This window comes from Macrobrachium nipponense, chromosome 19 (assembly GCF_015104395.2).
Source record: "Macrobrachium nipponense isolate FS-2020 chromosome 19, ASM1510439v2, whole genome shotgun sequence".
NCBI lineage: Eukaryota > Metazoa > Arthropoda > Malacostraca > Decapoda > Palaemonidae > Macrobrachium > Macrobrachium nipponense.
This window is the reverse complement of record NC_061088.1, coordinates 14,162,453-14,188,865: the sequence shown is the minus strand read 5'-3', so window position 1 is coordinate 14,188,865 and position 26,413 is coordinate 14,162,453. Positions and strand designations below refer to the sequence as shown.

Sequence of the window (26,413 nt, the reverse complement as noted above, 5' to 3'; positions counted from 1 at the left end):
ATCGAAAGTTTTCGTTTTCTCTTGAAAAAAAAAGAAGAGGTATAGAGATTGGATGTTGTTGTTTTAGATTTAGCTGGCCTTATGCCAGCTCGGGCTCTTGCTCCTAGAGCAGCCCGTAAAGACTTTGGAATACAATTTGTCGTTAATGTTTTAATATTATGATTATAAGACTGAACAAGGATTCACTTATGAATTGCTTGTAGTCCTCTCTCTCTCTCTCTCTCTCTCTCTCTCTCTCTCTCTCTCTCTCTCTCTCTCTGGAAATTAAGCCTGCAATTTGCAGATTTACAGTTCGTGATGGAATTTTTCTTTTTTCATTTAATATTAATGTTTATTCTGCCATTGGGTAGCTCAAGTGCCCAATTTCCAATTGCAGACATTTAATTATCCAATAAAGAGGAAATTATATTTTGAGTGTTTCTGTTTATTATATATTTGTATCTCTCTTTTGCTTTCTCCCCCATCCATTTTCTATTGATTTTTATGCATTTTTATCTTACCCATCTCTGTCCATCTCTTTCCCTTACCGTTTACTCGGGATTATTTTATAAATTTTCTTTTCCTTCCTCACATTTTCCTTTGCATTTTCCCTTTCTTTTTACTCTCCTTCGCCCCAACATTCATTTGTCTAACTCGGCGTCCCCCTCATCCTGACAGACGGTTTTACGCCAGACAGGAAATTTTGTTGAACACGCCTCAATTTCCAAGAAACGTCTCTAGGCCAGAAGGAAATCTTATTGTTTGCTTCTCTCTAATACTTAATTCCGTTGTGCCTTTGGTTACTTCATTTTTTAACAGCTTCTGGTCTTATTTCTGCCTGATGGAAAATATAGAAAATAAAGTCGTATAGCCGTAGAACCGAGGTACGGGGTACACCCCATCTTCAACATGCATGGATCGTTCACAAACTAATCTCGTCGCCAACCGCGAACGGAATTGTGAACGCAGGTATTGCACTTGAACGCACCTCTTGTCACCGAGTGTTAAAGGAGATTCACACCAACCGTGCATTTGATGTCTAGGCCCGTCCCTTACGACGCTCCTGATTGGCTGTTGATAAGCCAATGACAGGTCTGGGAACTCTCAGTCTCTCTCGAGAGTTCACATAGACATGATGTATGTTCCATCTCTCCTGAAATATACGTCTTTCAGGAGAGGTGGAACATACATCCCACCTATGTGAACTCTAGAGAGAGACTGAGTTTCCAGCCCTGTCATTGACTTATCAACAGCCAATCAGGAGCGTTGTAAGGGACTGGCCTAGACGTCAAATGCATGTGGATGTGAATCGACTATAGCTTCCAGTGTTGTTTCTCACGCTCCATCAGCTGACTGCAGCTGTCGTTGGGGAATTAGCTTAACAATTCCATCTTTGCATGAATTAGCATGCAAAGAGGTTAATTAATCTTTGTATTCCCGTTTCGTTTATTCTTCTGTATCAAACGGACCAAAGCATATGATATTTTTCTTATATATATAAAAGGAGGAACCATCATAACACAGTATCCATTTAAATGCATGAATGGGTGAGTTTATTTGTTTTGGTGCATTTTATTATATACTATTTCTTCATTTCATTGGAAGAACTGCGTTTGAGATTCGTTATATTCGTCCAGATGGACGATGTGTTATTATAATAGTTTGATGGAAATACGACCCGGCTGAAACAGTTTATGTCGACTCTTTATGAGGATTTTATATTTACAGATATATATATATATATATATATAGTATATATATATATTATATATATATATATATATATATATATATATATATATATATATATATAGTATATATATATATATATATATATATATATATATATATATATATATCCATATATATATATATATATATATATATATATATATCTATATATATATATATATACTATATATATATATATATATATATATATATATATATATATATTATACATATATATATATATATATATATATATATATATATATATATATATATATATATATATATATATATATATATAGGTATATATGGCAAAATATCTATATTGTAATATTTGTTCTCTAGACTGCTGATATATATATATAAATCTATATATATATATATATATATCTATATATATATATATATATATATATATATATATGTATATTATGTAGATATAATACCTTCATACAGAGTCGACATAAACTGCTTCAGTCGGGTCGTATTTCCATCAAACTATTATTGACACATCGTCTATCTGGACGAATATAACGAATCTCAAACGCAGTTCTTCCGATGAAATGAACAAATAGGATATAAAAAGAATGCATCAAAACAAATAAACTCACCCATTCATGCCTTTAAATGGATACTGTGTATGATGGCTCCTATTTTATATATATAAGAAAAATACCATATGCTTTGGTCCGTTTGATACAGAAGAATAAACGAAACGGGAATACAAAGTGGGGTTATTCTATTTGGAAAGTGCTACTGAGGATTTTGAAATGAAAGAACGTCAGAGCAGTAGTTGGCCTAAATAAAATACAATAACATCAATCATCTCATCATCACATCATCATCTCATCATCATCATCTCTACAAGTGTAACGCTGCTGAAGTAGCCATTAATTTTAAGAAAGTATGCTTGAGAGAGGGTCTGCTTCTTAAGTACAATGATAATAATAATAATAATAATAATAATAATAATAATAATAATAATAATAATAATAATAATAATCGAGCAGACTAAAATCATCTGGGACTATGGTATCAGAACAGATAGGGTGATACGTGCCAATAGGCCAGACGTGACGCTGATTGACAAAATTAAGAAGAAAGTATCACTCATTGATGTCGCAATGCCATGGAACACCAGAGTACAAGAGAAGAAGAGAAAAAAGACTGATAAGTATCAGGACCTGAAAATAGAAATAAGGATATGGGATATGTCAATGAAAATTGTACCCATAATCACAGGGACACTAGCCACGATCCCAAAATCCCTGGAAAGGAACCTGGAAAAACTACATGCCGAAGTAGCTCCAGGACTCATGCAGAAGAGTGTGCTCTAATTGTCAGAATCAGCACACATAGTGAGAAAAGAGATTGATTCCTAAGGAGGCAGGATGCAACCCGGAACCCCACACTATAAAAACCACGTAGTCGAATAGGATGACTGTGATAAAAAAAAATATATTATTATCATTAAGTGGTGTAATCACACACACAAAAAAAAACATATTCGCAGGCCGTCCCAATAGAGAAGAAAATTGTTATAATTAAAAACTGTTCACATACTTTGCAAAACATTCTCTAACAATCATCCCCTCACTCCTAGCCTCTCTCTCTCTCCATCCCACCCCCCCCCTCCCCCCCACACACACGTACAAGACAACTAGAAAAAACCAAGAAAAATATCAGAGAAAAACATCCCTTCTTAGCGGGAGATCAGGTTCATTTTTCAAAGAAAGTGGACCTCTAATCTTCCCCCGAGATGTCGCGAGTGCAGGTTTTGCAAAAAGATATCAAAAGTCTTCTTGTAACGAATGATGAGAAATTGGTGTTCTTTGAAAATAAAATAAAGAAAAAGTTCGTTCGGCGAATGAGACTCCCTGACCCCCGCCCCTCACACAACGCCCCCCCCCCAAAAAAAAATAGGGCTAATTAATGTTCACAATTAGAGGGGATTAGGGAAATCCTGAATCAACAATTTTTCTAGTTTTCTCCTTTTTACTCACTTTTTGAGTAGAAATGACATAACACACAGCCGACAAGAGAACAAGAATTAGGGCTAATTTTTGCTGAGTCGTAGGGAAGAAGTTTAGAAAATATCTTAAAAGTTTGCAACTTCCTCCACATGACACCCATCTCTCTCTCTCTCTCGCTTGTCCTTTGGTGAGAGAGAGAGACTTCCTGTCTCGTTTCGTATGCATGCATGGATGTACTTGTTTCTGAGAGAGAGGGAGAGAGACCTAGTCTTATGTCGTGTGAGTGAGAGGGAGATAAAAACTGTAATTCAAGGATATAAAAAACTAATGCATAACTAAATTCCAAACTATTCTGATTAATATTAAGCTCAACGAAAAGGGTAAAAGACGGACAAGCTCCTTTTTCTCCTCTCCCAGTGAGAAAGAAATAAAAGAGAGGACTCCTTTGACAAAAGAAGAAACTTTCTTCTCCAATTCAAGTACTTTCTCTCTCAAAAACCTGGACTAGAAAGTTCTGACGAGTTTTTGTTCCAGTGGCGCCTTCCGAGGGGGCGGGGGGCTTGATCACATTCGAGTAGTCTGGTGTTTATTTAATTTTTTTTATCTGTGTTACGTTTTATCTGCCTTTGGTGATTCAATTAAGGGAGTTTTTCCTACCTGGGTTTTTCCTAACGGCTTTACTTCTCGGTTAGGGAAGTACTCTATAGAGAGAGAGAGAGAGAGAGAGAGAGACAGAGACAGAGAGAGAGAGACAGAGAGAGAGAGAGAGAGTATATTAAAAAAGATCTGAAAGAACATTGTCATCATGGAAAAAAAATGGTGCCATTATTTCAGAGAATACAAACTGATACCATGAACAGCAATATTCCCATTACAAGTGTAATGAATCCAACAGCTGAGATCATTGACTTACGAAGTAGTACGGTTTCTCAACGTAACGCTCTCTCTCTCTCTCTCTCTCTCTCTCTCTCTCTCCCCACCCCCCCACCCCCGACATACCCTAGCGCCAACATCCTCAGACAATTCCTCGGGACTCGTGCTGCACCTTACAGAGGCACCTACATAGATTAATTAACCTCTTTGCATGCTAAGTCATGCAAAGTTGGAATTGCTAAGCTAATTCCCCAACGACAGCTGCAATCAGCTGATGGAGCGTGAGAAACAACACCGGAAGCTATAATAGATTCACATCAGCCGTGCATTTGACGTCTAGGCCAGTCACTTACGACGCTCCTGACTGGCTGTTGATAAGCCAATGACAGGGCTGGAAACTCTCAGTCTCTCGAGAGAGTTCACAGAGGTGGGATGTATGTTCCACCTCTCCTGAAAGACGTATATTTCAGGAGAGATGGAACATACATCATGTCTATGTGAACTCTCGAGAGAGACTGAGAGATCCCAGACCTGTCATTGGCTTTTCAACAGCCAATCAGGAGCGTCGTAAGGGACTGGCCTAGACATCAAATGCACGGCTGATGTGAATCTATTATAACACTCGGCGACAAGAGGTGCGTTCAAGTGCAATACCTGAGTTCACGATTCCGTTCGCGGTTAGCGACGAGATTCGTTCGTGAACGATGCATGGACGTTGAAGATGGGGTGTACCGCGTACCTCGGTTTGATGGATGAACGATCTTATTTTCGATATTTTCCATCCGGCAGAAATAAGACCAAAAGCTGTTGAAAAATGAGGTAACCAAAGGCGCTACGGAATTCAATATTAGAGAGAAGCCAACAATGGGATTTCCCTCTGGCTTAGTGGCGTTTCTTGGAAATTGGGGAGTGTTCAACAAGCCTTCCTGTCTGGCGTAAAACCGTCAGTCAAGATGAAGGGGGATGCCGAGTGGGGCTGATGAAAGTTGGGGAGAAGGAAAGTAAAAAGAAAGGGAAAATACAAAGGAAAATGTGAAGAAGGAAAAGAAAATTTCTAAAATAATCATACCGAGTTAACGGAGAAGGAAAGAGATGGATAAAGATGGGATACATAAAAATCAAAAGAAAATGGATGGAGGAGAAAACAAAAGATAGATACAAATATAAAATAAGGTTTAATAAACAGAAACACTCAAAATATAACTCCCACCTTATTAGTTAACTAAATATCTGCAGTTGGTAATTGGTCCCTTGAGCTACCCAAAGGCGGAATAAACGTTAATATTAAATAAAATAGAGAAAATAGACTATTATTCCTTCAAAAAAAAAAAAATCCATCACGAACTGTAAATCTGCAAATTGTAAGCTTAACTTCCAGAGAGAGGAGAGAGAGAGAGAGAGAGAGAGAGAGAGAGAGAGAGAGAGAACTACAAGCAATTCATAAGTGAATCCTTGTTCAGTCTTATAATAATCATAATAAATTATTAACGACAAATTGCATCAATAATGATAAACGTTTGAGTCAACGGCTGTTCAGTTCACTCTTCTAAAATTATTCATTCCAACTTCTTGACGGGCTGCCCTAGGAGCAGGAGCCCGTGCTGGCATAAGGCCAGCTAAATCTAAAGCAACAACATCCAACTTCTATACTTTTTTTTTTTTTAAGAGAAAACGAAAACTTTCGATCTTAAGACCGTTTTTCCATTATTATAGTTTCGGAGGAACATTTTCCCCATCACATTCTCCGCTTTAAAGCATTTTCTCCTCGCGAATTCTCCTGTACAGTTTTGTATTTTTCCTGCATATTTTTCCTCCGTGATTTTTATCGCCTGTTTCCCTGATAACATTGACAAATTTCCAAGCAAGCTCCCTCTACGCCTAGTGATTTTAGAATAATAAAAGAATATTGCAAATCGTCGTTTTTCAGCTTTATTTAAACCAAATGAAATGACAAGTGTGAATTTGAAAAAGAAAACAGTAATTATTCACAATAATTAGGTGACACTGTTTAGGAATTCTCTCTCTCTCTCTCTCTCTCTCTCTCTCTCTCTCTCTCTCTCTCTCTCTCTCTCTCTCTTCCAAACACCTTTTCAAGTTCTTTTTAACATCAGTTATGACAAGGCTAATAAAATGAAGAAATACACAGGGAACAACAAACATATTAACCAGTTTATGTGAAACTAAAAAAAAAAAGCTTACTTTAAGAACTATAACTGCATTAGTATGCTACGTATTTTGCCATATTTTAGCACCCTTATCCAGGTAGTCGCTTTTTCTACTTTGGTATTAGTACCTAGGTGTGAAATTTCCCACCTTTTAATGAGGTGTTAATTACTTTTCACACCTTTTAATGAGGTGTTAATATAACTTTTCACACCTTTTAATAAGGTTTTAATTAATTTTGTGAAAATTGACCATAAAGGTGTGAATATTACCAATAGGTGTGAAATTTCACAGGTTCCCACGGTAGTTTCGGCGCCGCACAAAACTCTGCGGGAATGAAAACCCTGATTTCAACCCTTAACAAATAAAATAAAGAAGCAAAAAAGAAGAAAAAAAAAAAAAAAACTCCTCATGCTTTATGGGAGGTAAAAACCCTGATTTCAACCCTAACCCCAAAGGACCTCATACTCTATGGGAGGTAAAAACTTTCATTTCAACCCTAACCCCATAGGACCTCATACTCTACGGGGATGAAACCCCTGATTTCAACCCTAACCCCAAAGGACCTCATACTCTATGGGAGGTAAAAACCCTGATTTCAACCCCAACCCCAAAGTTCCTCATAGTCTACGTAGGTAAGAAAAACCCTGATAGCTGCTTTATAATACCAGCGTGCCAGAAAGACAAATCATAAGGAGAATTATTAAAAGAATTTTTTATAGAATCAATTATGTGATTTCTGCCATTATTTTTAATAAAACATGTTTGAAAGAAGGTTTGTTTCCAGCATATTATTATTATTATTATTATTATTATTATTATTATTATTATTATTATTATTATTATTATTTCCCACTGAATATCCTAGGCTTATTTGTAGCCCATTTATTTAACATTTAACCGCTTGTTATACACAGTGTTTGATTAAAGTTGCCACTTTCACCTCCACGACTCATTCTCTCTGTTCAATTTAGCTGGTGAGCAGCGGTGATGTGCGTCAAAAGCATTGCGTGTACTTGTGTACGTGGTTGTGGTAATATGGCTGACTGTCTGAGTGAGTGAGTGTGTGTGTGTGTGAATGTGTACTAAAAATGGCTGTCTAGCTGTATATCTACAATATGTATATGTTTGTGTATATGTTACGAAGTTCTTTGTTCCCTTTTATTTTTGGTTATTATTTGTTATATGTTATTTGGTGGTACTCTTTATCTACACAGCGTTGAGTTTCTATCTCTACTAGGAACTTATCATATAATATATTTCTAATACTTCTCTATTCTTCTGGACTATGTTTCTGGATACTGGCCGATTCTCGATCTTCTCGGTCGGTCTCTCAAGAGGCAAATCACGTAGAGAAAATATGTGAGTTCGGTTTCCTTTAGAATTCTGGGCAAGTTAAACACCACTTTTTTTTTCTTAATTATTATTGTAACACACAATCTCACTTTCCTATCACACAAGTCTTAATGACACAGAATAAATGGAGCTTAAACCAACACAAGTTATGCATCCAGAAGTGAGTAGTTAACTGATTCTTTCCATCGTTCCAACTTAACTGTCGACCAATTTCTGATTTCTGGCTCCGCCTCTTCTTCTTCTGGATTCCTTTTAAGATCACCCTAATTCATCATAATTGGGTAATCTTTAACGCCTACCACTTCCGGCAACGACATCTAACAAATCAGGGCGTATGCTGTGAGCAGTCGTAAGCTAGTTCCACCCACTAGTTATTCGTTGCTCCCGGGTCAAAGTTTACGTCTAACAGTTTGCATTATCGATTTTTGTTGTGTCTCACTCAGTCCCTTTTCTGCATTTTATGAGTGTCATATCGGAAACATCCTGGTTTGCGTTTCTCTTCTACTTCTCTTTCGCCTTTATCTACTAAAAACTCTACTAGTAGAGTTTCCTAGCTAATATATTTCCTACATAACTACTTTTACCAGACTTCTGCTCAACATATATACTTTGTTTAAATAATATATATTATAGATATATATTATCTATATATATATATATTATATATATATATATAATGTATATATATCATATATATATATTATATATAATATATATGATTATAGTTACACAGATATTATATATATTAGTATATATAATATATAATATATAGATATATATTATATATATATCTATATTATTATTATTATATAGATTAAACAACGTAATACAACAACAGATATACATATTGTAGATACACAACTAGACAGAGCCCATTTTTTAGTAACAACATTCACGAACAACAACACACTCACCTTCACACAGTACAGATATATATATATATATGATTATATATAATTATATATATATTATAGATAATATATATATATGGATATAGATATAGATGAGAATAGATATATATAAGATATATATTATATAAATAATATAAATAATATTAATATATTATATATATTATTATATAAATATATATATTTATATTATATATATATATAGATAGATATTATATATATAATAATCTATATATATTATAATATATATATATATATATATAATATAGATATGTAGGATTATATAATCTATATCCATATATATATTATATATATATATATATTATATAATATATAGATATGATATTATATATGATAATATATATTATAATATCTATATATAAAATAAATAGATATATATATAATATCTATCTATAGATATTATTCTATAGATTAATAAATTATATATATTATATATATATATATTATATATACATATAGATATTATATATATATATATATAAATATATATATATATATTATATATATATAATCTATATAATATACTATAATATTATATTAATATATTTATATATTCTATATAGATATATATATCATATCATATATTAGTATATATATATATATATATCTATCTATACTCTAATATAGATATATCATTATATAGATCTATGATATATCTATATATATTATATATTCCATGCTGAGTTTTAGTTCTTTACTAAGATAGTTATTCTAAAATTAGAGTCCCGATAATGGGCTTTACTTTAAAAGTAAAAAGAGAACCTACATCAAACTAACGAATCTATCAGTATGGCCAAAGAGCAATTTTGTTTAATTTTTTTAATTTTCAACTAAATCTAGAGAATTATATATATGAGAATTGGAGATGGTTCCAAGTAACGGGGACAAGATCTTAGTGATATATTTCGAAAGTTTATATTAAATTGAACCAACAGTACTGATAATAGGCCGCATAGTTATTTTTCTTTGGCGTTTTTTGACTAATCCGTACAGTAAGGTAGCGACGGAGATTTGAACTGACAATTTGCCTAGTAGTTCTGTTTTATCTTTAAAGGATATTTTCACTATGCTATATATATATATATATATATATAGTATATATATAATATATTATATAAAAGATATATATATATATATATATAGATCTATATATCTATAGATATATATCTATATCTTATATATATATATATCTATATATATATATATATATCTATATATATAATATATATATATATATATATATATGTATATATAATATATATATATATATATAGATATATATATATATATATATATATATATATATAGATTTATATATATATATGTATAGATAGAATATATAATATATAATATATATATATATATAATTAATAATATATTATATCGTAGATATATCATATACTCTATATATATATATATATATATATATATATATATAGTCTATATCTATATATATATATATATAATATTACATATAATAGATTATATATATATATCTCGAGACTAATAGATATATCATAAGATATATATATATATCATTCTATCTATACTCATATTATATATATATACTCTATCTCATAGCATATACATCTATCTCATCTATCTAATATCATATATATCTATCTATCTAATATCTATCTATACTCGATATCTATATATATATCTATCTATACTACTTCTATATATACATATTATATCTATATATTATATATATATATATATATATAATAATATTACTCTATCTCTCATATATATACTACATCTATAATATCTGATCTATCTATAGCTAGATATATATATATAATATATATATATATATCTATAATATATATATATATATATATATATTCTACACAAGCGCCTTAGACGATATAGTATTATATATATATATAATAATATATAGTATTATATGATATATATATATATATATTAATTGTACATACTGCAAAATGAGTAAATAAGATATAGTTAAGACTTTGAATTGAAGGGGCGTTTAATCCAGCGAAATGTTTTACATTTTTTACTAAACTGTAAATATTATCTTGATTTCTTTCTTGTTTCTTAAGGCGTGTAAGAAAGAAAAAAGAAGACGAAATAAACCGTCCTGTCACAATCCAATGAGTAAATTAGAGACACTCATGCCAATGAATCAATGCGTGTTTGAATCACGCCGAAATGTTCACAGTTTCGCGCATAAAAGCTAGACCTTTGGTCACCAGACTGTCACAAGATATTATTGCCGTCCACTTCGGTTCCACCGAACAAAAACGCCTTTTTGAAGAGCGATGTTCAAAAGAACACGGCAACACGTCCATTGTCAGGTGCATTTCAAAGTGACGATCGGGATTCGCCGAATATTTTAGCGCCTACCCCCACCACCCCCCACCAAAATAAAAAAAATAAAAGCAAAGAAAGGCGAAAGAGGCCTCAACAGAGGACGAATGACGACTGGCCTTAGGCTTTAATTAAATCAATCAGCACTAGTATCGCATTTCAAAAGGCTGATGATTTCACTCCTGCTTCATTAGAAGCGTCGCTTTGGAGGCTCCATGACGCCGTCGGAGCAACAACTGGTTGTGATTTTCGACTGATTGTTGTTGATTGTTGTTCCTTTCAAAGACGACTGAAATCAGACAAAAGAAAAAAAACTGTCAAGTTTCTTCGGCGCAATCGAGTTTTCTGTACAGCTAATAATGCTGTATGAAACTCTCAGCCACGGAAAATGACACTCAGCCGATGCCCATGAAACTTTCAGCCACGCCCCGCTGGTGGATTGTGTTGTTGGCACCTATAGGGGTACCAGACGTACGATCATGGTTAACTTTAACCTTAAACAAAATAAAAACTACTGAGGCTAGAGGGCTTCAATTTGGTAAGTTTGATGATTGGAGGGTGGATGATCAACTTGCCGATTTGCAACCCTCTGGCCTCAGTAGTGTTTAAGGTCCGCGGGCCGACAGAAAAAGTGCGGACAAACAGACAAATAATCATCTCAGTAGTTTTCTTTTACAGAAGACTGAAAGGAAGAAACATTTCAATAATCAATTGGATAACGTCTACAGTACTCCATGTAACGACGACGGATATATGTGTCTTCCAGAAGGAAAATGCATTACGTTGAATGCAGAGGGAAACAGCACAATCACTGATGCCAAAGAGGCTTCTCTTCTGACTGCTGGCAACAAGCAAGTCTCGACACACAATAAAAAGTGGTCACACAATAACACACTGAGCATTTATTCTGATGTTCGATGTTTATACGCACACTACGGTTACGGCCGACAACAATGAAACCTGTACGAATATAGTAATAATACACCTTTCCAAGTTTTAAAAAAATTCAAGCTCTATATATATATATATATATATATATATATATATATATATATATATATATATATATATATATGTATATATATGTCTCTCCTATTCATTTTTTAACCTTGTATAAAAATATATATTTTTAACCCTAATGTGACTTTTAATTGCCATTAATATTAATAACATAATAATACTAATATGTCAAAAAGTCACTTGACATGATAGCTAATATAAACATATACTGCAAATATACACATCTGGGAAAAAGTGACCAGTAGACTCTATATACATATATATATATATATATATATATATATATATATATATATATATATATAGTCTCAGCTAAATAGATAAAGAAACCCACCAAGAAAAAAAAATGCACACCCCAAACCGAGAGAGAGAGAGAGAGAGAGAGAGAGAGAGAGAGAGAGAGAGAGACATTTGATCCCAACTTCGGGATAACCCAAGGACAAGGCAATGACTTAAGGCTCTTTGTGTTCTTAGTGTTTGGACTTCATAATCGAAGCTGAGAATTCTAAGCATTTATTTATTTATTTTTTCCTATTTATTTATTTAACTACATAGCTTATTGTTGCAAGTATTTCTCCGAATAAATTTCTGATCATATTTTCACTGTACAATTTTGCCTACAAGTGTATAAAGTTAACAAGCATGATATTATTATTCGCAAGAAAAACTTACAATTCAATAAAAAAAAAAAAAAATACAAACAATAAATGAAAATATGAGCAGGCAGGTTTCTGCTTCATTTTTTTTTCTTAACTTAAAAATAAAAAGTATATAACAAAAGAAAATAAGAAAATGCAACCTAACGATGATTGTATATGAGAGGGAGAAAATCATATCCCAACTCTTTAGCTTACAAAAAAAAGACAAATAATCAAAATAAAGATAGTGTGACCAAGACTGATACTCTCTCTCTCTCTCTCTCTCTCTCTCATCTCTCTCTCTCTCTCTCTCTGGAAAAAAAACTCTCCCATCCCTCTTTTACTTTTCTTAGCTGTTTCACAATTAGGATGACGGACGACTGACAAGTGTGTTCGTGTGTATGTAGGTGAGAGAGAGACAGAAGGAGGGAGGAAGAGGGGAGAACTGATTTCGAAGACTTTCTATGAGAGAGAGAGAGAGAGAGAGAGAGAGAGAGAGAGAGAGAGAGAAGAGGAGGAGGAGGAGGAGGACATAGTGCATGATATATATTCATTTGCAAGCACCAAGGCCAAAACAGATTGGGGAAACCCAAGGATGGCAAAGAAGGATCTGCGAGAAAAGGCCCCACTCTCTCTCTCTCTCTCTCTCTCTCTCTCTCTCCTCAGTTGTGTTTAATTGTAAGCGAAAGTTCTGGTATTACAAGCGGTCCTCCTGTAATTTCATGAACCGAACAAGGAAACAGCAATTTTAAAACTGATCAATGTTTCTTGATTAGGTTATTTTGAATTTGCTAAGATTATTTCAATAGAGTTCGAAGTTTTGCCCGTGTACTATCTCAGATAGTACAGAAACCAAAATCAACTTCGAAAGTTGGCGTTACCTTCTAAATGAATTTCTTTGATCATTCATGTGTCATCCACAACATAATAAAGGCCGAATTTGTGCAATCTTCCGTACGTTCAATACCGTGTAAATCTGAGGCCAGCTAGAGCATTGACAAATAAAAAGCAACATTCATTTCACTGGGCCAATCAAAAAAAACAACCCTGGGATGTGTAAAGCTTTCTGACGTTTAACCATTTAACCAAAACATTTTTTGTTTGATAAAATCATAAAAGTTAAAAGAATCTAAAATGCAATTACGAAAAGATTGACCTTGTCACTACATATTTGCTAATATCTATTTTTCCATATGGACGATCGAATTCTGGTAAGCTTGCTTTGCAAATGACTACTCCCTGGAAGGATATTAACGCAATTTCAGTGATCAAAATTACATTTCAAGACAAGAGACCATAGTGATATGAAAGAATGCTGATTCAATCTAGAAATGGGGGGAGGGGGTATCAAATAGGGTGTTAATAAAAACTAAAATTTCAGTTTTTAATCACAGAATATTTAATATACTAGATTCAATATAGCGGGGGTCAGGGGGCGGGGGTGGTAGGAAGGATCCCTCTATTCTGGGGTTTGAATCATAACTAAGATTTTAGTTTTAACCACACAAAGCAATTTGGTTTTGATTCAAAACAAAACAAAAAATTTTCTAACTTATACGACACGACAGATACAAGGAGGAGTAAAATAACCCGAGTAAGGGAGTCTCCGTTAATTATAGGGCAACTGAAGTCTTATAATATTATAACATCTACATTTTCCCATGGATGAACTTCTCTTCAGAGGTCTCCCACACCAGCCAGCCCCACATAACCAGTAATATCTCTTGAGACTTAATCCCCAGATTTCACTGTATATATATATATATCATATATATATTAAGAGAGAGAGAGAGAGAGAGAGAGAGAGAGAGAGAGAGAGAGAGAGATTCACAAGTCAAATGAGCTGCTAGTATCAATCAAGTCTTATTTAAGTCGACTTGTTATAAGCTAGAATTGTAGTTATCACATGATCTCATGAACATCATATAGCCTAAGCTATCAAAAAGCTGCCGGTTACTCATTTAAATATTCTTTTCGATCGTGCGCCAGTTTAAATTAAAAATTACTATACCTTTACCCCATCTACTCTACATCCTTTGACTATGTATGATGTTTTTAAACATCTAAAAAATTTATTGTAGTTTTTTTTCTCGGTCACGTGACAGGAGACGAAGGGGCGTTGTCGATTGTGAAGAACAGCACAGCTCATCTCAAGGGAGCCAGTGTCTCTGCAGACATGGCGGCGTGTGCAAGAGCTGCGTCTGTCTGTATCTTTCTATTCCTGACGAAGGTGACGCTAGCGACACCTACCACCAACCCTGCGCCGCGTCTGACGGAAAACGAATGCGTTGGGCACACTTTGCCGATCGAGGTTCTGCAACAGCTGATGAACAGCGCTGAGGTCATCCTGAAGAACTTCGGCACAGGAACGGCGGCCCGGCCCTGCCCGGGACAGGATCGTCCGACGCTGCTCTTGACGGTAAGGAATTGTAACTGAAAGTGGGATCCTTCAACTTAGTCAGGATAAAGGAGTGTGGGGGGGGGGGGGGGGGGGGGGAGGGGGGGGGGGGGGGGGGGGGGGGTGGGATGAATCAAGCGGCAGACGATGTTTTACATATTAAGGAATCGAAATAAAAAAAAGGAACTTTTACTCAAGCCTGGATGAGGGTTGGAGTGCCAGGTTAAACAACCAACCGCACATTTGAGATAACAAAAAAACATCCAACCCATTACATTGAGAAAATAGAAACACCTCACTGTTTGAAAGAAACAAAACACACACACACACCGACCGTACTGTTTGGAAAAAAAAATAAAAAAAAAATAAAACAGTTTTGGGAAAAAAAAACACCCAACCTCAGTTTTGAAACAAAAAATTCACCTAACTTCACTGTTTTGGGGAAAAAGAAAAACACCCAACCGCACTGTTCTGAGAAAACAAAAACCACCCAAACCCGCTGCTTCGAGAAAACAAAACGCATCAAACAAACCCCACAGTAATGAGAAAATAAAAAAGTACTCAAGCCCACTACTTTGAAAAAACAATATGAATTTCGAAAATTGAGCGCCAAAAAAAATATATATAAAAAACACCTTTAAAAAAAAAGTAGTTTACCTTTAAAAGCTAGAGCCATTCTTCCATCACTCACATGACACCAACTTCTTCCTTAAACTCAACCTCTGTCTCATTCCCGAAGGATCAGCCGCCCACATCCTCCTGCGCCGAATGGACAGCGAACTGACGGAGCTGAGGAGAAAAGTTCTCAGCTTAGAAGCAGAACTGTCCCGGATGAAGGAAGGCCAGGAAAGTAGTTCCACCACCTACCACCACCACCAGCAGGAGATTGACAGTAGCGTGGTAAATCAGGTGCAGCAGCTTCAGGAAGAGGTGAAGAACCAGCTGTCAGATCAGGTGCAGCAGCTTCAGGAAGAAACCAGGCAGGTGAAAGATCAGCTGTCAGCTCAGGTGCAGCAGCTTCAGGAAGAAGCCAGGCGGGTGAAAGATCAGCTGTCAGCTCAGGTGCAGCAGCTTCAGGAAGAGGTGAAGAACCAGCTGTCAGGACAGGTGCAGCAGCTTCAGGAAGAAACCAAAGAGGTGAAGAACCAGCTGCTGGGTCTGTCTCAGCAGGTCACCCAGGCCCTTCAAGTCCCAGTGGCTACGTCCGGAAGAGGACTGGAAACACAGAGCGACCTCGATACCAGGTATGGATAGGCAGCTTCTTTCCTCTGCTTCTTCTTTTCTGCTGTCGCGAAACTAGAGGTAACTAGCGGTAAGAGAATGGCCTCACTGATACCAGGTGAAAGGTAAATAAGAAAAGGAGGAAGAAAGATAGCGATCAGATAATGGCTTTATCAGTCTTACCTCTGAATGGAAAAATACAAGGAGAGAAAGTGTGGAGATTTCAGGTGAAAGGTCTTTTCCAGCCCAGGTTTTGATGAACGAAGGAAAAGTGCAAACTTCCGCCATCCCCAAAAAAGTCCCTACCCCGAAAATAATTACATTCCTCTCTCAAAATCTCATCACTTGTTGACAATCACGATTGCTGTAATTACTAGACAGGGCAACCAAATTTAGATAATGATGCGCAAGGTTTAGTTTAGTTTCTTGGCCTGGAACATTCCACAAAAGGCTGAGCCAAGACACCCTGTAGTTCCCCTCCCTGAGAACACACTCGCAAAAAAAATCGAATCACTAGTTGTTAAACATGACCCCACTTTGTGTAAAAGTTTTCCTAAAAATTCATATATATATATATATATATATATATATATATATATATATATATATATATATATATATATACATATATATATATATATATATATATATATATATATATATATATAATACCATTTATATTATATGACAGCAGAGATCGAGAAACATGAGCAAAAAGCGAAGACCGACATACTTTTAAGGGAAAACAGCTGCAACTTAGATATTAGAAAAAAAATTTGCATTTACGCCAACATTCAACTAATAACAATCTCTCTCTCTCTCTCTCTCTCTCTCTCTCTCTCTCTCTCTCTCTCTCTCGCTCTCTCTCCTTCGTTTTCCTCAGCATAAGGCCTCAGGACTGCTACGACCTCCTCCGATCAGGAAGAAACGAAAGTGGAATCTACACAATTTATCCTCCAAGGTGAGTAGAACAAGAAAGATCTCTTTTCTGTTTTTATCCAGTAGAAAGCAATTTTAAATAATGTAAAAAAAATACAAAAACGAAGTAAAACTAAAGTAGTAGATCAGGTAGGTTTTACCTGCATGCAGAAAATTAACTTTAATGAGACAAACAACAATTATATAAATATATATATATATATATATATATATATATATTATATATATATATATATTATATTTATTTAATTTAATATATGCTATATATATACATATCTATTATAACCACAATGAAATTTAAAGACTACATGCAAGTCCTAACAGCTTATCTATTTAATTTCTAAGGTCATTAACGAAGGCCTCGTGGCATAGAATAAAGTTGAAATCCGTTAGTACTTACAACTATTCTTTAATTTCCTTGTAATTATGAAAGATATCATATATAAACCATGCACCAGAGAGGTTATACTATGTATATATGTGTATATATACATATACATAACCAAACTGTACATGCGTGTGTAAACTGTACATGTGTGTGTATGTACTATATTGATGTCATGGGTAACATAAGAGTTAACAAATCATTTAAGCAGACCAATGTTTTTATATACAGTAAGGTGTATATATATATCTATATATATATATATATATATATATATATATATATATATATATATATATACATATATACATACATACATACCATCATATATATATATATATATATATATATATATATATATGTATGTATGTATGTATGTATGTATGTATGTATGTATGTATGTATGTATATAATCCACACATCAAAGGTCATTATAGTAGATTGGAGAAGGGCGCAGGAACATATACACATCCAGTACATACATTTATTGCCAACGGCCCGGATGTAGTTCCGGGAATTACGTTGTTCGACTCGGCGTCTCCTCAAGGTCAGGGTCGATTCTCTCATGGGCTTGAGTTATCGTACTGTCTGCAGATTGTCTAATCCCGAACTTTACATATAAGATCCACGCTACAGGTTGCAAGACATCAATAAAATACGACAACTTCAAAATAATTGGCCAAGCTAGGGAACCTGGAGAACTGCTTCTCTTGGAAAGTCTAAACATAAAAGAATTGAACCTACTTTTGATTGCCAATCATCGGCTGTTCCCTGTTCATAGCATAACGGTGATTGTTTGTATTTGTCCGCCTTCTTTTCTGTTCTGAAGTTGTGTATTCTTTTAGTGTGAGTTTGCTTGTTTTCAAAGTGTAAATGTATTTTCAAGTGTGATTCAGTATTTAAGTTTAACCTAGTTTCCCTTATAAGGGTTTTTTTATATATATTTTGTATGTTTCTTTTAATGTGCTCTGAATGCTCCTTTTTTATATAGATGTCCTGATTATGTGACCATGGGTCAAGAAACGCGTTGGCAATAAATTATGTACTTGATGTGTATATGTTCCTGCGCCCTTCTCCAACCTATATATATATATATATATATATATATATATATATATATATATATATATATATATATATATATACAGTAAGCTGCATATAATACAGGTTGTATACATACATATATATATATATATATATATATATATATATATATATATATATATATATATATATATATATATATAGGTTGGAGAGGGGCGTAGGAACATATACACATCAAGTACATACATTTGTTGCCAACGCGTTTCTTGACCCATGGTCACATCATCAGGACAGCTATATAAAAAAAGGAGCATTCAGAGCACATAATTAAAAGAAACATACAAAATATACAAAAAAAAAAAACTTATAATGGAAACTAGGTTAAACTTAAATACTGAATCACACTTGAAAATACATTTACACTTTAAAAACCAAGCAAACTCACACTAAAAGATACACAACTTCAGAACAGGGAACAGACGATGATTGACAGGTTCAATTCTTTTTATGTTTAGACTTTCCTAGAGAAGCAGTTCTCCAGGTTCCCTGGCTTGGCCAATTATTTGAAGTTGTCGTATTTTACTGATGTCTTGCAACCTGTAGCGTGGGATCTTATATTGGAAAGTTCGGGATTAGACAATCTGCAGCCAATACAATAACTAGCTACGTTCTGAACGGCTCTTCGTATCTTGATTTGTTCGTAAGTACGATTTGATATACGCAGCAAAGCCATTACGTACAGTACTGTTCTAATACGAATGATATATACAACCTAAATAGATTAAGTACTAAATTGTGATGATAATACTACATCTTATAGAGCACTTAACTAATTAGAATGATTTATAAAACCTAAATAAAAAGTAAATTATGACAATAATAGAGCGATACATGAGAAGAGGTTTTAACTTCAAGTCCCCCGGTGGGATGCAACCCAGCATCGTCTTTTTTTCCTAATTTTTTTTCTAGAAAAGGCCTGTCTCGTCAATGATAAAAATCAGCCGAGGGGTTTGTTTAACCTCCTTTTCAAATCATTTCCTTGAGTATCTCGTGACATTTCTTTTCGGCTGTTGCGTTGAGGCACTTGTAGCCTCGCCAGTAAAGGGCACTTGATGCAAGTCAGCGCGCTTTTGAAGCAAGGCCAAGTGTACACGACTTTGTCTCTGGTGTTCCACCCAGATCCGCAACAGTTTTTCTATTTCTTCTACCACCCGCCCTCCCCCCTCCCCATTCTCATACTTATAATTGCTAAATGAATTGGCACGGGCACCTGTCCACGTTCCACAATTTTGTTTGTTCTTAAAAATTGTGACAATAGTCGAGAGATTCAAATATAATGGCAAGCTACCTGAACCATTGTTCACTACTTTCTAAAACTGCCACATTTGTGTCCATGAGATAGCTCGCCGCTCTTTACCACTGCACTTGCTTTACACTTGCCCATTATCGATGGCTCGATATTTAGCGATAAAATCACAAGAATTAATCGGTGAACAAGAGACGGGCGTCTCAACCACTTGCGTAGATTCGAGAAGCTGGGATTGGAATACTGGCGTATTGGCATCAGTTTACGGTGCTTTTGGCAAGGATAGCAGCAAAAATTGTAAACAGGCATGGCGCACAATACACAATTTTAACATATGGGTGGCAGACGGAGTGTTCCGAACAAATTTGAATTTACAATCACGGTTGTCTGTATCTTTGAAAGTTCGTACTTGAAAGTTTGTAAGTAGAGGAACACACACACACACACACACACACACACACAACACACACACACACACACACACACATATATATATATATATATATATATATATATATATATATATATATACATATATATATATTATAAAAAAAATTTATGCCAGATGTGGAATTCCGGGGGAAGGGGTCGCCGTCTGGTGTGACATGGGCGAGAAAGAGGTCGACGAAGGCGGATGGACTGTTGTCCTTCTTCGGCGACCTCTCAGTACCCAGGTGAACTTCAACAGAGGATGGCGCGATTACAGAATTGGATTTGGGAGTCCAGACACTGAATACTGGATAGGTGAGGCTTTTCTCAGTTCCCACTGAATCTTTTTGCTTTGAATAGAGCACCAATAAGCAAGGTTTTACTGGAAAAATGTGTCTACTGTTAATGACGAGCAACTTGGAAGTCTCTCTTTCCTTTTGTCTTTGTTGGCGGTTCCTTTAAATTTCTCATCATAAGAGAACTTGAAAGAATGTCATTTTTCCCTCGTCTGCTAAGCTTTGGAATTCTGTTCCTGCTTCTGCTTTTCTTACTCCAATAACTCAGACTTCAAAGATTCTTTGTGGATGAACTCCCACTCCTTTCCATTTTATTGTTTTCACAGGAAAGGACGAAATGTGTAAGTAGGTAAAATAAAAATATGAGTGAATGCTGTACAACGTCCCATAAAATATTAAACAATTATCAATTGAACTTGTGATCCTGCATAGGTTGTGGCCTCACGTTTATTAACCAGATCGTTTAAGTTATTGCTCAATTGGAATGATTGATTGATTAATAGGTTTTAGGCATAATGACAAGCACTGGGGTAGCTAAGGTCATTCAGTGCTGAAAAGGAAATTGACAGTGAAGAAGTTTGTAAGTGTAACAGGAGGATAGCCTCGCAGTTGCACTGCGAATCAATTCTTAGGAAAGGGTGGAAAGTAAGATGGAAGAAAGATAATATGAAAAGAGGCACAGTAAAAGGAATGAAAGTAGTTGCACCTAGGGGCCGAAGGGACGCTGCAAAGAACCTTAGATAATGCCTCCATTGGATGCACGCAGAGGACTCAGCATCCTGGTGCCTACAGTCGAAACTACCTTATCAAGGTTTGCTCGTTTTTTTTTTTTTTTTCAAGATACAATTTTTTACCCGTAAACATAGATGCATACGTTTCATTATAACCAGAAACACACTAGCGTATTTATTTCGAGGTGAACCGAATTACCATAAGACACCTCGTCAGAAAAATCTCATTCCGTTTTCATTGGTACCACGCTCAGTTCAAGTCTCATGATACCCAGTAACAGAATATCATTGTTCATATTACCATTATACTTATACATCGTAGAACAAGCTGAAAGAGAACGTCAGTCTCAAAGCAGGTTCAGTAAGTTAGAAACCTTATATTTGTATAAATACTGTGGAAAAGCAGCGCCCAAACAGAATAATACAGTAAGCATAATTAATGATAGGTACAGCATTAGACGAGCCGGGAGAAAGAAACATTGAAAACATAGATATAACAGCAGGTATATAAACAATCAAAACGACAAAGGGAAATCAATAAACAGATAGCAATTTGCGCGAGGGAAAGGACAATTCTTATCCTTTTCTAAGTACATCATTCAGCTGGTGACGTTTGACAAGACGTTTAGTCCCATTTTCAAACATATACAATAAAAGAAGCAGACATTGAAAAACAGACTCGAATTAAAAAAATAAATAAATAAATAGTTTTTTTTACATACAACATAAAATTATAAGTACAGTAAAAAGGAAGAGAGTTGGCTAGGGGTGTTGATGGCACAGGCCTAGTGACAGTTCGGGTCAGGTTCAGCGTCGACTTAAACTTACGAGAGATATAACGGTGTTGATGTGGTCTGGGTATTTATTAAAATCATAGGCCGAACTCCTAACGACCAACAACTAGCAATTTTATAATCGATTTTGATTAAACAATTTTTCCCCAAATTAAATACTCAGACCACCCCAACACCTCTCGTGAGTTTAAGTCGAAGCTGAACCTGGCCCGATCTGTCACTCTGCCTGTGGCCTCAGCACCATTTGGTCAACTCTCTTCATTTTTACTCTTCTTATAATTTTATTTGAATATGTAAAAAAAACATTTGATTTATTCTTATTTCGAGTCTGTCTTTTAATGCCTTTTTCTTTCATTATATAGCTTTGAAAATGGGACTAAACGTTTTGAAACGTCACCAGCTGAATGATGTATTTAGAAAGGAATGAATTGTGTTTACTGGATTGATAGAACCCACCCCAACTTCAATAAACAGATACAAGCATATCGTAAGCAAGCCAAGCATCCACACTGGTGACCGTGTCCCTTGAATTGACAGGTAACGACGTGCTCCACGCCCTCACGAACGGATCACCCCAAGTGCCCTCCCGGGTGGAACCATGACCGACTGGGACGGGCAGTCCCCGGCCCTCAAAGTACAAGAGTACAGCTCCTTCCACGTCGCCGACAGAGATCACGAGTACAGCCTCCGACTGGGGACGGGATCCGGGACTGCTGGGGATGCCCTCAAAGATCATGATAACATGCTCTTCTCCACTCCCGACAGAGATAACGATACTCACGGTGAGTTTAAACCTTCTCTGTGTTAAAGTTTCCGTAGGTTTTGAGGTGGTTTGGTCTTGCGGAGAAAATGCAGAATGACAGTTTAATGATAGACAGGTGAGTAACTCAGTGCATGTGTAGCTCGGGAGGGAGAGGGTCGACACACTGCTTATGAGCTCTTTGTGGGTAAAGAAGCAGCTGATTTTGTGAACATTTCGATGTTTATTTATTTATTTATCATTATTATATTTTTTTTACACAAGAGGTTTATCCTTGATTCAGTAAGTAAAGAACGATTATGGCAATGCTATATGTATGTATGTATGTATGTATGTATGCATGTATGTAGATATAATATGGTAATGCATTCGTGTATCTGAGTATGCTTCAGTTCTTGGTACTTTATTTTTAATAATTAATCATTTTTCCACTGCCATGGGTAGGACTCCAGAGTCGAAGTAAACCAGAAGAGGTCTTCTTGACGCCATATTTTCTTGAGAATTTGGACTGTTATCCATTCTTTTAAAACGCCATCCAACATAGTCTTTTCCTACTTATCTTGTCACAAATGGAATTAGTATTTGCACTATTCAGGACCCCCTGGTTTCCCACTCGATGATCTTTGTGTATCTAAGGACCCTTTTTGGAGCTGTGACAAAGAAACTAGAGTTATTTTGAGCTATTGTGCAAAAGTGGGCCATCTTGAAGTACCATGCAGTAAGTATGATTTACCTTGCTTCTAAAAGTGGTAGTTCCACGTTACGAGAAACTGGATTACCTATGGGAATTCTCAGTTTTCCTAGATCTTGTTTTAGAGAGAGAGAGAGAGAGAGAGAGAGAGAGAGAGTGTGTGTGTGTGTGTGTGTCAAAAGCCTCAGTTTGACGGCCGGTGGTTTGGAAGAGAGTATACACAATCAATCGATCTAGCTGGGATGTAGAAGCTGTGCACATACCATGAGCACTAATACTTATTTCTATCTAGTTCTAGTCTTGGACACTAATATTTTTCATCATTGATACTCCTCGATTCATCCTGAATTTCGTTTTCCCAACCTTAAATTTGTCCTTGCTAATACAATATCCACCTTAACTTCAGTCAGTAAAGCATGTTTATTTTTCTAACGTATAAGCCCCCTTCATTTTTCCTGATTTTATTCTTTTTACCCTCTTCTTTTTTCCCACACCACAGGTTCCCTTAACTGCGCAGCTACATACAGCAGTGGCTTCTGGTTTTATAAATGTCACAGCGCGAGTCCAACGAGCCCACTTCTGAGCAAGCAGAAAAACGAGAAGGGGATAACTTGGAAAACGTTCTACCCTGACAGGACCACGCTGCAACGCGTCACCTTTAAAGTGAAGCCAGCTATGTGTTATGGTGGATGATTTCTCTCAGTCATAAATCTAAAAACCCAGTGTCAATCCATGCGCAACAAAACTTGTTTCAAAGGACTGTAAAGGGTGACTGAGAGAAAATTAAGAAAACAGAGAAATTTGTAAATTGCGAATAAATAGTAGTCTACTGGGTGTTCTTCAGCAAGCGATCTTGAGTGGGCTTCCCTATTCATTTACATAACACCTGAGTGCTCATGATTATCTAATAGATCCATGAATGTTCTGTCTTTCCTCAGCTTATTCAGAGTAACAGGGAGGAAGCCAGGCGGATGTGGGAATGCTCAAATTTATACCAAGTTTCCTTAATCTGGGAGAAATTTTAAGCAATAAAAGTCTCATAATGGACTCCTGCCTCTCCTCTCTAAGACGGTGATTAAATAAATATTCAAAATACAATACCTTTGTGTTTCAAAATCAGCAAAATCTTACATGTTAGTTTCCATATACAGAAAATATAGTACAAAAATGAATAAAGTTTTTTTTATAACGTATGTAAAAGAGACAAAAAACCAAATGTCTGTTTGTACATGAATGTGAGCGTCCAAATGCTCGATGCTAATTAAAGGCTTGAGGTTCGTGTTGGGCCGAGCCTTATTGACTTCAGGAAGCATGTTACTTGACCTTCGCTGGGCGCTCTCGTGTCCCTAAGGAGCGTGCTGTCTAGTCCCTGTTGGCTCGCGCATTCCTTCTCCTGCTGGAGGGGAGTATGTGACCGACTCTTGTTGGATATTAGTTAATATGGTTTGCTTTCTCAGTCAAGGAGACAGAGAGGCATTGTTAATCGTGAAGAACACCACACCACACTCGTTGAGCTCATCAGTAGTTTTACTGACGCCCGCGAATCGTCAACATGGTTGCGTGGCCTAGAGCTGTAACAGTCAGTATCTTTTTATTCCTGACGAAGGTGACGCTACCGCCAAGTTCCGCCGCCAAAGCCGTGCCGTTGCTGGCGGAAAACGACTGCGCTGTGCACACGTTGCCGATCGAAGTCCTGCAGCAGCTGATGAACAGCGCTGAGGTCATCCTGAAGAACTCCGACTCAGGAACGGCGGTCCAACCCGAGGCAGGATCGTCCGACGCTCCCGTAGACGGTAAGGAATTGCAACTGAAAGTGGGAGTCCTTCGATTCAGCAGGGATACAAGAGGGCGGATCGAGCTTCAGATGATGTTACACATGTTGAGGAATCAAAAGTAAAAAAAATTAAATGTTCCTCAAACCTTCCTCCCCCACCCTTTAAGAAAACAAAACCCTCCTCCTCCTTCCATTCCTTTCAGAAAAACACCCTCCTCCTCCTTCCATTCCTTTCAGAAAACACCATCCTCCTCCTTCCCATTCCTTTCAGAAAACACCTCCTCCTCCTTCCCATTCCTTTCAGAAAACACCCTCCTCCTCCTTCCCATTCCTTTCAGAAAACACCTCCTCCCCTTCCCCACCCCTTTAAGAAAACACCCTCCCCCTCCTCCTTCCCACCTTTAGAAAACACCCTCCTCCTCCTACTCAACCCTTTCAGAAAACACCCTCCTCCTCCTTCCCATTCCTTTCAGAAAACACCCTCCTCCTCCTTCCCATTCCTTTCAGAAAACACCCTCCTCCTCCTTCCCATTCCTTTCAGAAAACACCCTCCTCCTCCTTCCCATTCCTTTCAGAAAACACTCCCTCCTCCTTCCCATTCCTTTCAGAAAACACCCTCCTCCTCCTTCCCATTCCTTTCAGAAAACAC

At 36.0% G+C, this 26,413-nt stretch overlaps 1 pseudogene; it reads left to right on the top strand.

Moving 5' to 3' along the window:
• Positions 1-24,837, top strand: part of LOC135214192 (fibrinogen-like protein 1) — a 59,049-nt pseudogene extending 34,212 nt beyond the window's left edge.
• The last annotated feature ends 1,576 nt before the right edge of the window (positions 24,838-26,413 follow it).